We start from the raw sequence: 18,671 nt of genomic DNA on the forward strand, positions 1-18,671 counted from the left end.
AGACTGACAGATGTTGTGTGTCAGGGATGATTAGATGATGATTAGGACATTAATGGCTTAGTAATGTAGCTGGTGTTTTGTGGTGGGAACCAGGGGCGCCGCCAGGGATATTGGGCCCCATAAAAAGATATCACATTGGGCCCCACCACCACCACAGGCCACACCAACCCTGCGCAGTTTCTGCGACCACACACCTCCAGAACCCAATCGACCCATTCAAAGCTTTAAATAACTCTACCTTTGCAGGCTTGCGACTCTCTTGTAGTCCAATATTTACTGTAGGATATTTACTGACAGTGAGCTGTGAAAATATAACACTGTGCGGACATGCATGCAACATTCTGCATACAGTGGAATTCACTATTTGATGCAAGACTGATAAGAAATGTGCTAAAGGCTGTCTTTTACAGTCTAAATGTCATTTTAATGTAACATTCTTGAATGGAAAATTCTCTTAACATTAATGTATAACTTAAAATAAATATAACTTAAATATATATTAACCCTTTCAATTACAATGAATATAACTTAAATATACATGAACCTTTTCAATTACAATACATTTTTTTCTTTCACCTTTATTTAACCAGGTAGGTTCTCCTTTACAACTGCGACCTGGCCAAGATAAAGCAAAGCAGTTCGACACATATAACAACAGTTACACATGGAGTAAAACAAACATACAGTCAATAATACAGTAGAAAAAATAAATCTATATACAATAAACATTATCATCTATAGAATTATATAACAAACAAAATAATAAAATCAGCAGCAGATTTTTGAACTAAGTATACATACCAACTAGAAAATAAGCAGCTGGAAAGTGGAAATGGAAAACAAAATGGAAATGAAAAGGCCTGGTGGTGGCGCTAGAGAAAAGGACCTCTTGGTCACCAAATCAATAGATTGTGCACAACAAATTTTATGGCAATCCAGCCATTACTTTGAGATATATCTTGTTCTCAGTCTGTTCTCAGCCTGTGGGCATCATGTGTGTCTTGATTCAATATCCACAGCCATACCATTTAGCAGTTATCACTGGCCCTCGCTCAGTCTTACTCACCAAGAGCCCAGCGCCGAGCCGTCTTGCTAGTAAAGTCACTGATCAAGTCTTTGATGTCCAGCTTTCTAGTTAACTGACGTTCAATGGGACAGCATGGCAAGACTGCAAAGCCTGTCCTGGGACATAGTGGACCTCAAATAGTTGTTTATCAGTTTTAGCTTACTGAAAGCTCTCTCGCCACCAGCAACTGTCACAGGCAGTGTGCAAAATATACATAAAGCAATGCACACTTCTCCAAAAATGCTCTGCAGCTGCATCTTACAAATTCCATTCAGGAGACAAGTTAGGGGGGAAAGTGGCAGCATATACAGTGTTCAGGTGTCTTACTTCATTTTGATCTCTGGAATACTTTATGATCAGTGGTTGGCACACAGAAGGGACTTTACCCCCTCTAATCTGACCAACTTTCAGAACAGCAGAAAATTATTCTACAATTCTTGCAGTGGTGTTGAACCAAGTGTCCAAGTCACTTATGATGTTGTCCACAGCAGTGTTCTGAAACACCTTGCTGCACTGTCCTGAGCCGTCTCTTCTTGAGAGTCATGGAATCTCTTCCTTTTCCTCTGGTGGCTGTGTTCCTTGCTAAATTGAGGTGCAACATCCATTTGCGTAGAAATCAGTGTTGCCTCAGACAGGAGAGACTCCCATCCATCTCTAAGAGCCTGCATCTCTTCCTTTAAGGCTCTGATATTGGCTGCCTCTGTGTCAAGTGACATTTTTCCTGACTGGAGAATCACATTCATGTCCTCAATGCATTGCAGTACCTGCAATTATGACAACTGACATGTCATTCAACACAATGCTGCTCACCTCCTCCTTCAGTTGTGAGTAGGGCTGGTTCAGGGCTGTGGGGACGGGGAGACAGGGCTGGTTCAGGGCTGTGGGGACGGGGAGACAGGGCTGGTTCAGGGCTTTGGGGACGGGGAGACAGGGCTGGTTCAGGGCTGTGGGGACGGGGAGAAAGGGCTGGTTCAGGGCTGTGGGGACGGGGAGACAGGGCTGGTTCAGGGCTGTGGGGACGGGGAGACAGGGCTGGTTCAGGGGTATGGGGATGGGGAGACAGGGCTGGTTCAGGGCTGTGGGGATGGGGAGACAGGGCTGGTTCAGGGCTGTGGGGACGGGGAGACAGGGCTGGTTCAGGGCTGTGGGGACGGGGAGACAGGGCTGGTTCAGAGGGGTGGGGACGGGAGACAGGGCTGGTTCAGGGCTGTGGGGACGGGGAGACAGGGCTGGTTCAGGGCTGTGGGGACGGGGAGACAGGGCTGGTTCAGGGCTGTGGGGACGGGGAGACAGGGCTGGTTCAGGGCTGTGGGGACGGGGAGACAGGGCTGGTTCAGAGGGGTGGGGAGACAGGGCTGGTTCAGTGGTGGGGATGGGGAGACAGGGGACTGGGGAGACAGCCCTGAAACAGCCCTGTCTCCCCATCCCCACCACTCGGGGAACCAGCCCTGCCTCCCACCCTCTGAACCAGCCCTGTCTCCCGTCCCCACAGCCCTGAACCAGCCCTGTCTCCCCGCTCCCCACAGCCCTGAACAGGGCTGGTCTCAGAGGGGTCCCCACAGCCCTGAACCAGCCCTTTCTCCCCGTCCCCACAGCCCTGAACAGCCCTGGTTCCCGGGTGGGGTGGGGAACCAGGGCTGTTGTGGGGACCCTCTCTGAACCAGCCCTGTTCCCCGTCCCCACAGCCCTGAACCAGCCCTGTTCCCTGAACCAGGGGTCTCCCCACAGCCCTGAACCAGCCCTGTCTCCCCATCCCAGGGCTGGTTCAGGGGCTGTGGGGACCTGAACCAGGGCTGTCTCCCAGGTCCCCACAGCCCTGAACCAGCCCTGGTCTCCCCGTGGGGACAGGGGAACCAGCCCTTTCTGGTCCCCACAGCCCTGAACCAGGCCCTGTTCCCGTCCCCACCACGGGAACCAGGGCTGTCTCAGGCTGTGGGGACGGGGAACAGCCCTGTTTCCCGTGGGGACAGCCCTGACAGCCCTGTCTCCCCATCCCCACCACTGGGGAACAGCCCTGTCTCCCCATCCCCTCTGAACCAGCCCTGTCTCCCTGTCCCCACCCCTGAACCAGCCCTGTCTCCCTGTCCCAGAGCCCTGAACCAGCCCTGTCTCCCCATGTGGGGACCCCTCTGAGACAGCCCTGTCTCCCATCCCCACCACTCGGAACCAGGGCTGTCTCCCCATCCCCACCACGGGGAGACCAGCCCTGTCTCCCCATCCCCACGGGGAACCAGCCCTGTCTCCCCGTCCCCACAGCCCTGAACCAGCCCTGTCTCCCTGGTTCAGCCCTGAACCAGCCCTGGTTCAGAGGGGCCCTGGGGACGGGGACCAGCCCTGTTCCTGTCCCCACGGGAGACAGCCCTGTCTCGGGAGACCCATCCCCACCAGGGGAACAGGGCTGGTTCAGGACCCCTGTGGGGAACCAGACAGGGCTGGTCCCCACAGCCCTGAACCAGGGCTGTTCAGGGTGTGGGCCGGGAGACAGCCCTGGTTCCCGTCCCCACAGCCCTGAACCAGGCTGGTCTCCCAGTCCCCACAGCCCTGAACCAGCCCTGTCTCCCTGTGGGGACAGCCCTGAACCAGGGCTGGTTCAGGGCTCTGAACCAGCCCTGGCTGGTTCACAGCCCTGAAACAGCCCTGTCTCCCCATCCCCACACTCGGAACCAGCCCTGCCTCCCCACCCCTCTGAAGACATGGGGAGACAGGGCTGGTTCAGGGTGGGGATGGGGAGACAGGGCTGTTTCAGAGGGGTGGGGATGGGGAGACAGGGCTGGTTCAGGGCTGTGGGGACAGGGAGACAGGGCTGGTTCAGGGCTGTGGGGACGGGGAGACAGGGCTGGTTCAGAGGGGTGGGGAGACAGGGCTGGTTCAGGTGGTGGGGATGGGGAGACAGGGCTGGTTCAGGGCTGTGGGGACGGGAAACAGGGCTGGTTCAGAGGGGTGGGGAGACAGGGCTGGTTCCGAGTGGTGGGGATGGGGAGACAGGGCTGTTTCAGGGCTTTGGGGACGGGGAGACAGGGCTGGTTCAGGGCTGTGGGGACGGGGAGAAAGGGCTGGTTCAGGGCTGTGGGGACGGGGAGACAGGGCTGGTTCAGGGCTGTGGGGACGGGGAGACAGGGCTGGTTCAGAGGGGTGGGGAGGCAGGGCTGGTTCCGAGTGGTGGGGATGGGGAGACAGGGCTGTTTCAGGGCTGTGGGGACGGGGAGACAGGGCTGGTTCAGGGCTGTGGGGACGGGGAGACAGGGCTGGTTCAGGGCTGTGGGGACGGGGAGACAGGGCTGGTTCAGGGCTGTGGGGACGGGGAGACAGGGCTGGTTCCGAGTGGTGGGGATGGGGAGACAGGGCTGGTTCCGAGTGGTGGGGATGGGGAGACAGGGCTGTTTCAGAGGGGTGGGGATGGGGAGACAGGGCTGGTTCAGGGCTGTGGGGACAGGGAGACAGGGCTGGTTCAGGGCTGTGGGGACGGGGAGACAGGGCTGGTTCAGAGGGCTGGGGGTGGGGAGACAGGGCTGGTTCAGAGTGGTGGGGATGGGGAGACAGGGCTGGTTCAGGGCTGTGGGGACCGGGAACAGGGCTGGTTCAGAGGGGTGGGGAGACAGGGCTGGTTCGAGTGGTGGGGATGGGGAGACAGGGCTGTTTCAGGGCTTTGGGGACGGGGAGACAGGGCTGGTTCAGGGCTGTGGGGACGGGGAGAAAGGGCTGGTTCAGGGCTGTGGGGACGGGGAGACAGGGCTGGTTCAGGGCTGTGGGGACGGGAGACAGGGCTGGTTCAGGGCTGTGGGGACGGGGAGACAGGGCTGGTTCAGAGGGGTGGGGAGGCAGGGCTGGTTCCGAGTGGTGGGGATGGGGAGACAGGGCTGTTTCAGGGCTGTGGGGACGGGGAGACAGGGCTGGTTCAGGGCTGTGGGGACGGGGAGACAGGGCTGGTTCAGGGCTGTGGGGACGGGGAGACAGGGCTGGTTCAGGGCTGTGGGGACGGGGAGACAGGGCTGGTTCCGAGTGGTGGGGATGGGGAGACAGGGCTGGTTCCGAGTGGTGGGGATGGGGAGACAGGGCTGTTTCAGAGGGGTGGGGATGGGGAGACAGGGCTGGTTCAGGGCTGTGGGGACAGGGAGACAGGGCTGGTTCAGGGCTGTGGGGACGGGGAGACAGGGCTGGTTCAGAGGGGTGGGGGGAGACAGGGCTGGTTCAGTGGTGGGGATGGGGAGACAGGGCTGGTTCAGGGCTGTGGGGACGGGGAAACAGGGCTGGTTCAGGGGGGTGGGGAGACAGGGCTGGTTCAGAGTGGTGGGGATGGGGAGACAGGGCTGTTTCAGGGCTTTGGGGACGGGGAGACAGGGCTGGTTCAGGGCTGTGGGGACGGGGAGACAGGGCTGGTTCAGGGCTGTGGGGACGGGGAGACAGGGCTGGTTCAGGGCTGTGGGGACGGGAGACAGGGCTGGTTCAGGGGTATGGGGATGGGGAGACAGGGCTGGTTCAGGGCTGTGGGGATGGGGAGACAGGGCTGGTTCAGGGCTGTGGGGACGGGGAGACAGGGCTGGTTCAGGGCTGTGGGGACGGGGAGACAGGGCTGGTTCAGGGGTGGGGACGGGGAGACAGGGCTGGTTCAGGGCTGTGGGGACGGGGAGACAGGGCTGGTTCAGGGCTGTGGGGACGGGGAGAAAGGGCTGGTTCAGGGCTGTGGGGACGGGGAGACAGGGCTGGTTCAGGGCTGTGGGGACGGGGAGACAGGGCTGGTTCCAGGGTGGTGGGGATGGGGAGACAGGGCTGTTTCAGAGGGGTGGGGATGGGGAGACAGGGCTGGTTCAGGGCTGTGGGGACGGGGAGACAGGGCTGGTTCAGGGCTGTGGGGACGGGAGACAGGGCTGGTTCAGAGGGTGGGGATGGGGAGACAGGGCTGGTTCAGGGTGGTGGGGATGGGGAGACAGGGCTGGTTCAGGGGGTGGGGATGGGGAGACAGGGCTGGTTCAGGGCTGTGGGGACAGGGAGACAGGGCTGGTTCAGGGCTGTGGGGACGGGGAGACAGGGCTGGTTCAGAGGGGTGGGGAGACAGGGCTGGTTCCAGTGGTGGGGATGGGGAGACAGGGCTGGTTCAGGGCTGTGGGGACGGGAAACAGGGCTGGTTCAGCTGGGGTGGGGAGACAGGGCTGGTTCGAGGGTGGGGATGGGGAGACAGGGCTGTTTCAGGGCTTTGGGGACGGGGAGACAGGGCTGGTTCAGGGCTGTGGGGACGGGGAGACAGGGCTGGTTCAGGGCTGTGGGGACGGGGAGACAGGGCTGGTTCAGGGCTGTGGGGACGGGGAGACAGGGCTGGTTCAGAGGGGTGGGGAGGCAGGGCTGGTTCCGAGTGGTGGGGATGGGGAGACAGGGCTGGTTCAGGGCTGTGGGGACGGGGAGACAGGGCTGGTTCAGGGCTGTGGGGACGGGGAGACAGGGCTGGTTCAGGGCTGTGGGGACGGGGAGACAGGGCTGGTTCAGGGCTGTGGGGACGGGAGACAGGGCTGGTTCAGAGTGGTGGGGATGGGGAGACAGGGCTGGTTCCGAGTGGTGGGGATGGGGAGACAGGGCTGTTTCAGAGGGGTGGGGATGGGGAGACAGGGCTGGTTCAGGGCTGTGGGGACGGGGAGACAGGGCTGGTTCAGGGCTGTGGGGACGGGGAGACAGGGCTGGTTCAGAGGGGGTGGGGAGACAGGGCTGGTTCCGAGTGGTGGGGATGGGGAGACAGGGCTGGTTCAGGGCTGTGGGGACGGGGAGACAGGGCTGGTTCAGAGGGGTGGGGAGACAGGGCTGGTTCAGAGTGGTGGGGATGGGGAGACAGGGCTGTTTCAGGGCTTTGGGGACGGGGAGACAGGGCTGGTTCAGGGCTGTGGGGACGGGAGACAGGGCTGGTTCAGGGCTGTGGGGACGGGGAGACAGGGCTGGTTCAGGGCTGTGGGGACGGGGAGACAGGGCTGGTTCAGGGCTGTGGGGACGGGGAGACAGGGCTGGTTCAGAGGGGTGGGGAGGCAGGGCTGGTTCCGAGTGGTGGGGATGGGGAGACAGGGCTGTTTCAGGGCTGTGGGGACGGGAGACAGGGCTGGTTCAGGGCTGTGGGGACGGGAGACAGGGCTGGTTCAGGGCTGTGGGGACGGGGAGACAGGGCTGGTTCAGGGCTGTGGGGACGGGGAGACAGGGCTGGTTCAGTGGTGGGGATGGGGAGACAGGGCTGGTTCAGAGGGTGGGGATGGGAGACAGGGCTGTTTCAGAGGGGTGGGGATGGGGAGACAGGGCTGGTTCAGGGCTGTGGGGACAGGGAGACAGGGCTGGTTCAGGGCTGTGGGGACGGGGAGACAGGGCTGGTTCAGAGGGGTGGGGAGACAGGGCTGGTTCAGTGGTGGGGATGGGGAGACAGGGCTGGTTCAGGGCTGTGGGGATGGGGAAACAGGGCTGGTTCAGAGGGGTGGGGAGACAGGGCTGGTTCAGAGTGGTGGGGATGGGGAGACAGGGCTGTTCAGGGCTTTGGGGACGGGGAGACAGGGCTGGTTCAGGGCTGTGGGGACGGGGAGACAGGGCTGGTTCAGGGCTGTGGGGACGGGGAGACAGGGCTGGTTCAGAGGGGTGGGGAGACAGGGCTGGTTCCGAGTGGTGGGGATGGGGAGACAGGGCTGTTTCAGGGCTGTGGGGACGGGGAGACAGGGCTGGTTCAGGGCTGTGGGGACGGGGAGACAGGGCTGGTTCAGGGCATGTGGGGACGGGGAGACAGGGCTGGTTCAGGGCTGTGGGGACGGGGAGACAGGGCTGGTTCAGGGTGGGGATGGGGAGACAGGGCTGGTTCAGTGGTGGGGATGGGGAGACAGGGCTGGTTCAGGGGTGGGGATGGGGAGACAGGGCTGGTTCAGGGCTGTGGGGACGGGGAGACAGGGCTGGTTCAGGGCTGTGGGGACGGGGAGACAGGGCTGGTTCAGGCTGGGGTGGGGAGACAGGGCTGGTTCAGTGGTGGGGATGGGGAGACAGGGCTGGTTCAGGGCTGTGGGGACCGGGAAACAGGGCTGGTTCAGGGGGGGGGGAGACAGGGCTGGTTCAGAGTGGTGGGGATGGGGAGACAGGGCTGTTCAGGGCTTTGGGGACGGGGAGACAGGGCTGGTTCAGGGCTGTGGGGATGGGGAGACAGGGCTGGTTCAGGGCTGTGGGGACAGGGGGGAGACAGGGCTGGTTCAGGGCTGTGGGGACGGGGAGACAGGGCTGGTTCAGGGCTGTGGGGACGGGAGACAGGGCTGGTTCAGAGGGGTGGGGAGGCAGGGCTGGTTCGAGTGGTGGGGATGGGGAGACAGGGCTGTTTCAGGGCTGTGGGGACGGGGAGACAGGGCTGGTTCAGGGCTGTGGGGATGGGGAGACAGGGCTGGTTCAGGGCTGTGGGGACGGGGAGACAGGGCTGGTTCAGGGCTGTGGGGACGGGAGACAGGGCTGGTTCAGAGTGGTGGGGATGGGGAGACAGGGCTGGTTCAGGAGTGGTGGGGATGGGGAGACAGGGCTGTTTCAGGGGGGTGGGGATGGGGAGACAGGGCTGGTTCAGGGCTGTGGGGACAGGGAGACAGGGCTGGTTCAGGGCTGTGGGGACGGGGAGACAGGGCTGGTTCAGAGGGGTGGGGAGACAGGGCTGGTTCCGAGTGGTGGGGATGGGGAGACAGGGCTGGTTCAGGGCTGTGGGGATGGGGAGACAGGGCTGGTTCAGAGGGGTGGGGAGACAGGGCTGGTTCGAGTGGTGGGGATGGGGAGACAGGGCTGTTTCAGAGGGGTGGGGATGGGGAGACAGGGCTGGTTCAGAGGGGGGATGGGGAGACAGGGCTGGTTCAGTGGGGGGATGGGGAGACAGGGCTGGTTCAGGGCTGTGGGGACGGGAGACAGGGCTGGTTCAGGGCTGTGGGGACGGGGAGACAGGGCTGGTTCAGGGCTGTGGGGACGGGGAGACAGGGCTGGTTCAGGGCTGTGGGGACGGGGAGACAGGGCTGGTTCAGGGGTATGGGGATGGGGAGACAGGGCTGGTTCAGGGCTGTGGGGATGGGGAGACAGGGCTGGTTCAGGGCTGTGGGGACGGGGAGACAGGGCTGGTTCAGGGCTGTGGGGACGGGGAGACAGGGCTGGTTCAGGGCTGTGGGGACGGGGAGACAGGGCTGGTTCAGAGTGGTGGGGATGGGGAGACAGGGCTGGTTCAGGGTGGGGATGGGGAGACAGGGCTGGTTCAGGGCTGTGGGGACAGGGAGACAGGGCTGGTTCAGGGCTGTGGGGACGGGAGACAGGGCTGGTTCAGAGGGGTGGGGATGGGGAGACAGGGCTGGTTCAGTGGTGGGGATGGGGAGACAGGGCTGGTTCAGAGGGGTGGGGATGGGGAGACAGGGCTGGTTCAGGGCTGTGGGGACAGGGAGACAGGGCTGGTTCAGGGCTGTGGGGACGGGGAGACAGGGCTGGTTCAGGGGGTGGGGAGACAGGGCTGGTTCAGTGGTGGGGATGGGGAGACAGGGCTGGTTCAGGGCTGTGGGGACGGGAAACAGGGCTGGTTCAGAGGGGAGGGGTGGGGAGACAGGGCTGGTTCAGGTGGTGGGGATGGGGAGACAGGGCTGTTTCAGGGCTGTGGGGACGGGGAGACAGGGCTGGTTCAGGGCTGTGGGGACGGGGAGACAGGGCTGGTTCAGGGCTGTGGGGACGGGGAGACAGGGCTGGTTCAGGGCTGTGGGGACGGGGAGACAGGGCTGGTTCAGAGGGGGGGTGGGGAGAGACAGGGCTGGTTCAGTGGTGGGGATGGGGAGACAGGGCTGGTTCAGGGCTGTGGGGACGGGGAGACAGGGCTGGTTCAGGGCTGTGGGGACGGGGAGACAGGGCTGGTTCAGGGCTGTGGGGACGGGGAGACAGGGCTGGTTCAGGGCTGTGGGGATGGGGAGACAGGGCTGGTTCAGTGGTGGGGATGGGGAGACAGGGCTGGTTCAGTGGTGGGGATGGGGAGACAGGGCTGGTTCAGGGGTGGGGACGGGGGAGACAGGGCTGGTTCAGGGCTGTGGGGACGGGGAGACAGGGCTGGTTCAGGGCTGTGGGGACGGGAGACAGGGCTGGTTCAGAGGGGTGGGGAGACAGGGCTGGTTCAGAGTGGTGGGGATGGGGAGACAGGGCTGGTTCAGGGGTGGGGATGGGGAGACAGGGCTGGTTCAGAGGGGTGGGGAGACAGGGCTGGTTACGAGTGGTGGGGATGGGGAGACAGGGCTGTTTCAGGGCTTTGGGGACGGGGAGACAGGGCTGGTTCAGGGCTGTGGGGACGGGGAGACAGGGCTGGTTCAGGGCTGTGGGGACGGGGAGACAGGGCTGGTTCAGGGCTGTGGGGACGGGGAGACAGGGCTGGTTCAGGGCTGTGGGGACGGGGAGACAGGGCTGGTTCAGAGGGGTGGGGAGGCAGGGCTGGTTCCGAGTGGTGGGGATGGGGAGACAGGGCTGTTTCAGGGCTGTGGGGACGGGGAGACAGGGCTGGTTCAGGGCTGTGGGGGGCTGGGGAGACAGGGCTGGTTCAGGGCTGTGGGGACGGGAGACAGGGCTGGTTCAGGGTGGGGATGGGGAGACAGGGCTGGTTCAGAGTGGTGGGGATGGGGAGACAGGGCTGGTTCCGAGTGGTGGGGATGGGGAGACAGGGCTGTTTCAGAGGGGTGGGGATGGGGAGACAGGGCTGGTTCAGGGCTGTGGGGACAGGGAGACAGGGCTGGTTCAGGGCTGTGGGGACGGGGAGACAGGGCTGGTTCAGAGGGGTGGGGAGACAGGGCTGGTTCCGAGTGGTGGGGATGGGGAGACAGGGCTGGTTCAGGGCTGTGGGGACGGGGAAACAGGGCTGGTTCAGAGGGGTGGGGAGACAGGGCTGGTTCCGAGTGGTGGGGATGGGGAGACAGGGCTGTTTCAGGGCTTTGGGGACGGGGAGACAGGGCTGGTTCAGGGCTGTGGGGACGGGGGAGACAGGGCTGGTTCAGGGCTGTGGGGACGGGAGACAGGGCTGGTTCAGGGCTGTGGGGACGGGGAGACAGGGCTGGTTCAGGGTATGGGGATGGGGAGACAGGGCTGGTTCAGGGCTGTGGGGATGGGGAGACAGGGCTGGTTCAGGGCTGTGGGGACGGGAGACAGGGCTGGTTCAGGGCTGTGGGGACGGGGAGACAGGGCTGGTTCAGAGGGGTGGGGACGGGAGACAGGGCTGGTTCAGGGCTGTGGGGACGGGGAGACAGGGCTGGTTCAGGGCTGTGGGGACGGGGAGAAAGGGCTGGTTCAGGGCTGTGGGGACGGGGAGACAGGGCTGGTTCAGGGCTGTGGGGACGGGGAGACAGGGCTGGTTCAGGGCTGTGGGGACGGGGAGACAGGGCTGGTTCAGAGGGGTGGGGAGACAGGGCTGGTTCCGAGTGGTGGGGATGGGGAGACAGGGCTGGTTCCGAGTGGTGGGGATGGGGAGACAGGGCTGGTTCAGGGCTGTGGGGACGGGGAGACAGGGCTGGTTCAGGGCTGTGGGGACGGGGAGACAGGGCTGGTTCAGGGCTGTGGGGACGGGGAGACAGGGCTGGTTCAGAGGGGTGGGGTGGGGAGACAGGGCTGGTTCCGAGTGGTGGGGATGGGGAGACAGGGCTGTTTCAGAGGGGTGGGGATGGGGAGACAGGGCTGGTTCAGAGGGGTGGGGATGGGGAGACAGGGCTGGTTCAGGGGATGGGATGGGGAGACAGGGCTGGTTCAGAGTGGTGGGGATGGGGAGACAGGGCTGTTTCAGAGGGGTGGGGATGGGGAGACAGGGCTGGTTCAGGGGTGGGGATGGGGAGACAGGGCTGGTTCAGAGGGGTGGGGATGGGGAGACAGGGCTGGTTCAGAGGGGTGGGGATGGGGAGACAGGGCTGGTTCAGGGGTGGGGATGGGGAGACAGGGCTGGTTCAGGGGGTGGGGATGGGGAGACAGGGCTGGTTCAGAGGGGTGGGGATGGGGAGACAGGGCTGGTTCAGGGCTGTGGGGATGGGGAGACAGGGCTGGTTCAGGGCTGTGGGGATGGGGAGACAGGGCTGGTTCAGGGCTGTGGGGACGGGGAGACAGGGCTGGTTCCGAGTGGTGGGGATGGGGAGACAGGGCTGGTTCCGAGTGGTGGGGATGGGGAGACAGGGCTGTTTCAGAGGGGTGGGGATGGGGAGACAGGGCTGGTTCAGGGCTGTGGGGACAGGGAGACAGGGCTGGTTCAGGGCTGTGGGGACGGGGAGACAGGGCTGGTTCAGAGGGGTGGGGAGACAGGGCTGGTTCCGAGTGGTGGGGATGGGGAGACAGGGCTGGTTCAGGGCTGTGGGGACGGGGAAACAGGGCTGGTTCAGAGGGGTGGGGAGACAGGGCTGGTTCCGAGTGGTGGGGATGGGGAGACAGGGCTGTTTCAGGGCTTTGGGGACGGGGAGACAGGGCTGGTTCAGGGCTGTGGGGACGGGGAGACAGGGCTGGTTCAGGGCTGTGGGGACGGGGAGACAGGGCTGGTTCAGGGCTGTGGGGACGGGGAGACAGGGCTGGTTCAGGGGTATGGGGATGGGGAGACAGGGCTGGTTCAGGGCTGTGGGGATGGGGAGACAGGGCTGGTTCAGGGCTGTGGGGACGGGGAGACAGGGCTGGTTCAGGGCTGTGGGGACGGGGAGACAGGGCTGGTTCAGAGGGGTGGGGACGGGGAGACAGGGCTGGTTCAGGGCTGTGGGGACGGGGAGACAGGGCTGGTTCAGGGCTGTGGGGACGGGGAGAAAGGGCTGGTTCAGGGCTGTGGGGACGGGGAGACAGGGCTGGTTCAGGGCTGTGGGGACGGGGAGACAGGGCTGGTTCAGGGCTGTGGGGACGGGGAGACAGGGCTGGTTCAGAGGGGTGGGGAGACAGGGCTGGTTCCGAGTGGTGGGGATGGGGAGACTGGGCTGGTTCCGAGTGGTGGGGATGGGGAGACAGGGCTGGTTCAGGGCTGTGGGGACGGGGAGACAGGGCTGGTTCAGGGCTGTGGGGACGGGGAGACAGGGCTGGTTCAGGGCTGTGGGGACGGGGAGACAGGGCTGGTTCAGAGGGGTGGGGTGGGGAGACAGGGCTGGTTCCGAGTGGTGGGGATGGGGAGACAGGGCTGGTTCAGAGGGGTGGGGATGGGGAGACAGGGCTGGTTCAGAGGGGTGGGGATGGGGAGACAGGGCTGGTTCAGGGGTATGGAGATGGGGAGACAGGGCTGGTTCAGGGGGACGGGGAGACAGGGCTGGTTCAGGGGTGGGGACGGGGAGACAGGGCTGGTTCAGGGCTGGTGGGGACGGGGAGACAGGGCTGGTTCAGGGCTGTGGGGATGGGGAGACAGGGCTGGTTCAGGCTGTGGGGACGGGGAGACAGGGCTGGTTCAGGGCTGTGGGGATGGGGGGAGACAGGGCTGGTTCAGGGCTGTGGGGACGGGGAGACAGGGCTGGTTCAGGTGGTGGGGATGGGGAGACAGGGCTGGTTCAGAGGTGGTGGGGATGGGGAGACAGGGCTGGTTCAGAGGGGTGGGGATGGGGAGACAGGGCTGGTTCAGAGGGGTGGGGATGGGGAGACAGGGCTGGTTCAGGGCTGTGGGGGATGGGGAGACAGGGCTGGTTCAGGGGGGATGGGGAGACAGGGCTGGGAGGGTGGGGATGGGGAGACAGGGCTGGTTCAGGCTGTGGGGATGGGGAGACAGGGCTGGTTCAGAGGGGATGGGGAGACAGGGCTGGTTCAGGGGTGGGGATGGGGAGACAGGGCTGGTTCAGGGGGAGGGGGACGGGGAGACAGGGCTGGTTTCAGGGGTGGGGATGGGGAGACAGGGCTGGTTCAGAGGGTGGGGATGGGGAGACAGGGCTGGTTCAGGGGTGGGGACGGGGAGACAGGGCTGGTTCAGGGGTGGGGATGGGGAGACAGGGCTGGTTCAGGGGGTGGGGATGGGGAGACAGGGCTGGTTCAGGGGGTGGGGATGGGGAGACAGGGCTGGTTCAGGGCTGTGGGGATGGGGAGACAGGGCTGGTTCAGGGGTGGGGATGGGGAGACAGGGCTGGTTCAGGCTGTGGGGATGGGGAGACAGGGCTGGTTCAGGGGGTGGGGATGGGGAGACAGGGCTGGTTCAGAGGTGGTGGGGATGGGGAGACAGGGCTGGTTCAGAGGGGGGGTGGGATGGGGAGACAGGGCTGGTTCAGGGGTGGGGATGGGGAGACAGGGCTGGTTCAGAGGGTGGGGATGGGGAGACAGGGCTGGTTCAGGGCTGTGGGGATGGGGAGACAGGGCTGGTTCAGGGTGGTGGGGATGGGGAGACAGGGCTGGTTCAGGGTGGGGATGGGGAGACAGGGCTGGTTCAGAGGGTGGGGATGGGGAGACAGGGCTGGTTCAGGGGTGGGGATGGGGAGACAGGGCTGGTTCAGTGGTGGGGATGGGGAGACAGGGCTGGTTCAGGGGTGGGGATGGGGAGACAGGGCTGGTTCAGGGCTGTGGGGATGGGGAGACAGGGCTGGTTCAGGGCTGTGGGGATGGGGAGACAGGGCTGGTTCAGGGGGTGGGGATGGGGAGACAGGGCTGGTTCAGGGCTGGGGATGGGGAGACAGGGCTGGTTCAGGGTGGGGATGGGGAGACAGGGCTGGTTCAGGGGGGTGGGGATGGGGAGACAGGGCTGGTTCAGGGCTGTGGGATGGGAGACAGGGCTGGTTCAGGGCTGGGGACGGGGAGACAGGGCTGGTTCAGAGGGGTGGGGATGGGGAGACAGGGCTGGTTCAGGGCTGTGGGGATGGGGAGACAGGGCTGGTTCAGGGCTGTGGGGTGGGGAGACAGGGCTGGTTCAGGGCTGTGGGGATGGGGAGACAGGGCTGGTTCAGAGGGGGGGGATGGGGAGACAGGGCTGGTTCAGGGTGGTGGGGATGGGGAGACAGGGCTGGTTCAGGGCTGGGGATGGGGAGACAGGGCTGGTTCAGGGCTGTGGGGACGGGAGACAGGGCTGGTTCAGGGCTGTGGGGACGGGGAGACAGGGCTGGTTCAGGGGGTGGGGATGGGGAGACAGGGCTGGTTCAGAGGGGTGGGGATGGGGAGACAGGGCTGGTTCAGAGGGTGGGGATGGGGAGACAGGGCTGGGGCTGGTTCAGAGGGGTCAGAGGGGGGATGGGGAGACAGGGCTGGTTCAGAGGGTGGGGATGGGGAGACAGGGCTGGTTCAGAGGGGGTGGGGATGGGGAGACAGGGCTGGTTCAGAGTGGTGGGGATGGGGAGACAGGGCTGGTTCAGGGCTGTGGGGATGGGGAGACAGGGCTGGTTCAGGGGTGGGGATGGGGAGACAGGGCTGGTTCAGAGGGTGGGGATGGGGAGACAGGGCTGGTTCAGGGTGTGGGGATGGGGAGACAGGGCTGGTTCAGGGCTGTGGGGATGGGGAGACAGGGCTGGTTCAGGGCTGGTGGGGATGGGGAGACAGGGCTGGTTCAGGGGTGGGGACGGGGAGACAGGGCTGGTTCAGGGTGTGGGGATGGGGAGACAGGGCTGGTTCAGAGGGGTGGGGATGGGGAGACAGGGCTGGTTCAGAGTGGTGGGGATGGGGAGACAGGGCTGGTTCAGAGGGGTGGGGATGGGGAGACAGGGCTGGTTCAGGGGTGGGGATGGGGAGACAGGGCTGGTTCAGGGGTGGGGATGGGGAGACAGGGCTGGTTCAGAGGGGTGGGGAGACAGGGCTGGTTCAGAGTGGTGGGATGGGGAGACAGGGCTGGTTCAGAGGGGTGGGGATGGGGAGACAGGGCTGGTTCAGAGGGGTGGGGATGGGGAGACAGGGCTGGTTCAGGGGTGGGGATGGGGAGACAGGGCTGGTTCAGGGGGTGGGGATGGGGAGACAGGGCTGGTTCAGGGTGTGGGGATGGGAGACAGGGCTGGTTCAGCTGGTGGGGATGGGGAGACAGGGCTGGTTCAGGGGTGGGGATGGGGAGACAGGGCTGGTTCAGAGGGGTGGGGATGGGGAGACAGGGGTTCCAGAGGTGGGGATGGGGAGACAGGGCTGGTTCAGGGGTGGGGATGGGGAGACAGGGCTGGTTCAGGGCTGTGGGGACGGGGAGACAGGGCTGGTTCAGGGCTGTGGGGACGGGGAGACAGGGCTGGTTCAGGGTGGGGATGGGGAGACAGGGCTGGTTCAGGGGTGGGGATGGGGAGACAGGGCTGGTTCAGGGCTGTGGGGATGGGGAGACAGGGCTGGTCAGAGGGTGTGGGGATGGGGAGACAGGGCTGGTTCAGGGGGGTGGGGAGACAGGGCTGGTTCAGAGGGTGGGGATGGGGAGACAGGGCTGGTTCAGAGGGGTGGGGATGGGGAGACAGGGCTGGTTCAGGGCTGGGGGACGGGGAGACAGGGCTGGTTCAGGGCTGTGGGGACGGGGAGACAGGGCTGGTTCAGAGGGGTGGGGATGGGGAGACAGGGCTGGTTCAGAGGGGTGGGGATGGGGAGACAGGGCTGGTTCAGAGGGTGGGGATGGGGAGACAGGGCTGGTTCAGAGGGTGGGGATGGGGAGACAGGGCTGGTTCAGAGGGGTGGGGATGGGGAGACAGGGCTGGTTCAGGGGGTGGGGATGGGGAGACAGGGCTGGTTCAGAGGGGTGGGGATGGGGAGACAGGGCTGGTTCAGAGGGGTGGGGATGGGGAGACAGGGCTGGTTCAGGGGTGGGGATGGGGAGACAGGGCTGGTTCAGAGGGGTGGGGATGGGGAGACAGGGCTGGTTCAGAGGGGTGGGGATGGGGAGACAGGGCTGGTTCAGAGGGATGGGGAGACAGGGCTGGTTCAGAGTGGTGGGGATGGGGAGACAGGGCTGGTTCAGAGGGGTGGGGATGGGGAGACAGGGCTGGTTCAGGGGGTGGGGATGGGGAGACAGGGCTGGTTCAGGGGGATGGGGAGACAGGGCTGGTTCAGGGTATGGAGATGGGGAGACAGGGCTGGTTCAGAGGGGGTGGGGATGGGGAGACAGGGCTGGTTCAGAGGGGGTGGGGAGACAGGGCTGGTTCAGGGTGGGGATGGGGAGACAGGGCTGTTTCAGAGGGGTGGGGATGGGGAGACAGGGCTGGTTCAGAGGGGTGGGGATGGGGAGACAGGGCTGGTTCAGGGTATGGGATGGGGAGACAGGGCTGGTTCAGAGGGGTGGGGATGGGGAGACAGGGCTGGTTCAGGGTGGGATGGGGAGACAGGGCTGGTTCAGAGGGGTGGGATGGGGAGACAGGGCTGGTTCAGAGTGGTGGGGATGGGGAGACAGGGCTGTTTCAGAGGGGTGGGGATGGGGAGACAGGGCTGGTTCAGAGGGGGGAGACAGGGAGGGGATGGAGATGGGGAGACAGGGCTGGTTCAGAGGGGGGATGGGGAGACAGGGCTGGTTCAGGGGGGATGGGGAGACAGGGCTGGTTCAGAGGAGACAGGGCTGGGGATGGGGAGACAGGGCTGGTTCAGAGGGGTGGGGATGGGGAGACAGGGCTGGTTCAGGGTGGGGATGGGGAGACAGGGCTGGTTCAGGGGTGGGGATGGGGAGACAGGGCTGGTTCAGGGGTGGGGATGGGGAGACAGGGCTGGTTCAGGGGGGTGGGGATGGGGAGACAGGGCTGGTTCAGGGGGTGGGGATGGGGAGACAGGGCTGGTTCAGAGGGGTGGGGATGGGGAGACAGGGCTGGTTCAGAGTGGTGGGGATGGGGAGACAGGGCTGGTTCAGGGGTGGGGATGGGGAGACAGGGCTGGTTCAGGGGTGGGGATGGGGAGACAGGGCTGGTTCAGGGGTATGGGGATGGGGAGACAGGGCTGGTTCAGAGGGGTGGGGATGGGGAGACAGGGCTGGTTCAGAGGGGTGGGGATGGGGAGACAGGGCTGGTTCAGAGGGTGGGGATGGGGAGACAGGGCTGGTTCAGAGGGGTGGGGATGGGGAGACAGGGCTGGTTCAGGGGTGGGGATGGGGAGACAGGGCTGGTTCAGGGGTGGGGATGGGGAGACAGGGCTGGTTCAGAGGGGTGGGGATGGGGAGACAGGGCTGGTTCAGGGGGTGGGGATGGGGAGACAGGGCTGGTTCAGAGGGGTGGGGATGGGGAGACAGGGCTGGTTCAGGGGTATGGGGATGGGGAGACAGGGCTGGTTCAGGGGGGGGGGGAGACAGGGCTGGTTTGGGGATGGGGAGACAGGGCTGGTGGGGATGGGGAGACAGGGCTGGTTCAGAGGGTGGGGATGGGGAGACAGGGCTGGTTCAGGGGGTGGGGATGGGGAGACAGGGCTGGTTCAGAGGGGATGGGGGACAGGGGAGACAGGGCTGGTTCAGGGCTGTGGGGATGGGGAGACAGGGCTGGTTCAGGGGGTGGGGATGGGGAGACAGGGCTGGTTCAGGGCTGTGGGATGGGGAGACAGGGCTGGTTCAGGGTGGGGATGGGGAGACAGGGCTGGTTCAGAGGGTGGGGATGGGGAGACAGGGCTGGTTTCAGGTGGTGGGGATGGGGAGACAGGGCTGGTTCAGAGGCTGTGGGGATGGGGAGACAGGGCTGGTTCAGGGGTGGGGATGGGGAGACAGGGCTGGTTCAGGGGATGGGGAGACAGGGCTGGTCAGGGGATGGGGAGACAGGGCTGGTTCAGAGGGGGGGGATGGGGA

General features: G+C 64.6%; 1 pseudogene; it reads left to right on the plus strand.

Moving 5' to 3' along the window:
- The window catches only part of LOC115128817 (potassium voltage-gated channel subfamily H member 8-like), a 149,057-nt pseudogene that overhangs the window by 79,048 nt on the left and 51,338 nt on the right, over positions 1-18,671 (plus strand).

Source organism: Oncorhynchus nerka, linkage group LG4 (assembly GCF_034236695.1).
Source record: "Oncorhynchus nerka isolate Pitt River linkage group LG4, Oner_Uvic_2.0, whole genome shotgun sequence".
Lineage (NCBI taxonomy): Eukaryota > Metazoa > Chordata > Actinopteri > Salmoniformes > Salmonidae > Oncorhynchus > Oncorhynchus nerka.